Below are 2,253 nucleotides of genomic sequence, written 5' to 3'. Positions count from 1 at the left end.
TTGATATTTCTTTACTTTTATCACATGTGCATTGATCTTTTTATTAACTTAGCATTGGGGTAATTTTGTCCCCTTATTTATTTACTTATTTATTGAATATTTTTGGATTTTTCTCTCTCTCTCTTTTTTTTTTTTAGAGAGACATAAAAACTAGAATAACATATCAATGCATATGGAGTTTTTAATTTTCTGTTTTACATGAGTAGGTACCCAAATTTTTCAATATTCAAAATTAGAAACATGATACATTCCCTTATTAACCCAAGTTCCCACAGTTTTCCCACACTTAATTGTTGCACAATCCCTATCTTAAGCTAACCAAAGATTCAATTGGGATATTTAATTGTTTTTCTGCTTAAGGCTAGTGATGTGATAAAATAAAGAACAAATGGGGATTAAAAGGCTCAAAGTGGTTGACAAGGGTGATGTATAGGATAGGCTTATTTGGGATAAGTGAGCTAAAATTAAACAATGGCCTCAATCATATGCAAACATGTAAATACACTAAATATTGGACATATAGAATGGAACAAAGCAAAGATTGTAATCATAGTGAAGAAAACACATAAGAATAAAAATTTATGGTTAAATAATGTAACCATATAAATAAGTTCAAAATATCACGGGTTGTGTGTTCTTTGACTCAAAAACCATGTTCCAAATACAACTTCAAACAAGTTTTAATAGAAAATTTTTTAATTTAAATTAGGGAAATACTATAAAAATTTCTTGAAAAAGAAAATATTACTTCAACCAAGTGGTAAAATATGCACAAAATCAAATAAGCATGCAATCCAATATGCAAATGCAACAACTAACAAAAAAAATAAACCATTGGTGTTGAGATAAAAGAGTAACTAACTCATGGAGATCGGTATCGACCTCCCCACAATTAAAAAGATTGCACCATCCTCAGTGCATACTGAGATGTGCAGGTGGACGGGTTGTTCCAACTGATGCTTTTCTTCAAGGAATGTGCAGATGGACTTATTTGTCTCCCCTTTTAGAAGTGTCTCCCTTTTTCCGTCTTCGGTGGCCAGCCTGAAAGAAGAGAAAAGAAGAAAAGTAACCCAAAAGATAGAAAATAAATAAAATATGGGTGTTAATGCCAAATGATAAGAGTCTCATTTACATGGAAGCTTCAACATGTACGTGAGAAAATAATAGAAGCCATGGCATACCAGTGGTATAAAATTTGCAACAATGGGGAAGAGAGTGAGTAGACAATGTAAGTTCATGTCAATGCAAAAGGAATATCAGTATTATAAAAAGTAGCATTGATTTAAATAATATTACCCAATCCAAAATAAAACAAGTCATTAAGCACCCAGAAAATACCAGAAAAGATATAACAGTTGAATAAGAACATTTGAACACCAATGGTAAAATAATAAATTTAGAAAAAAATAAAAATATGCAATGAATGAAAGTATGCAAATAAATTAAATTAAAGAGATGAAGAAGTAAGTAAGAAAGAAAGAAGAAAGAGGAAAAGATAGAAGAAATTAGGATTAGAAAAGAAAAGATAAGATACTTTTGGCAGAGTTGGATGAGCTGTGCGGCACGAGCGACGCGGACACGTGGGGTACGCATTCGTGCGCACAGCGCTTAAATGATTCGACGCGGTCGCGTCGGTCACGCGGACGCGTGACATGATCCGTGCGAGTGGCGCGAGGGCAGCCGCGCACTTGCACAACTCTCTGTTCGAAACTCTTTTGGCCAAAATATTGGGTGACGCGGTCGCGTGGTCGACGCGATCGCGTGAATGGCCTTATTTCCAATATGATGCGGACACGTGGGGCACGCGTTCGTGTGGGAGGGCTTGGGCTTCCAACACGAGTCCAGCCCAATTCCAGCACAACTTTTGGCCATATACACTTTTTACGTCGATTTACAGGGCCACGCGGTCGCGTGGGTGACGCAGATGCGTAGGGAAGCTATTTTTCAATTGACGCGGTTGCGTGGGTCAAATTATGCTAAAGGCGTGCCTCCAGCCACGCTCTCGCATGACTCTCTGTTCAATTCTTTTCTTCCCAACGCACTAGTGATGCGGACGCGTCAGCGACGCTGCCACGTCGCGTACGTGCTTTTTTTTTTTAGTCTGAAAAAATGCAGAATGCAGTGTTAATATGAATGTGATGCAAAACTCCAGGTTCAATATAATAAAATAAAATAAAACTCGAAAACAAATAAAACTAACTAAAAATGAAAAAGGAACGACCATACCATGGTGGGTTGTCTCCCACCTAGCAC

Source organism: Arachis hypogaea, chromosome 15, assembly GCF_003086295.3.
Source record: "Arachis hypogaea cultivar Tifrunner chromosome 15, arahy.Tifrunner.gnm2.J5K5, whole genome shotgun sequence".
Classification (NCBI taxonomy): domain Eukaryota; kingdom Viridiplantae; phylum Streptophyta; class Magnoliopsida; order Fabales; family Fabaceae; genus Arachis; species Arachis hypogaea.
Note: the sequence above shows the minus strand (reverse complement) of the source record.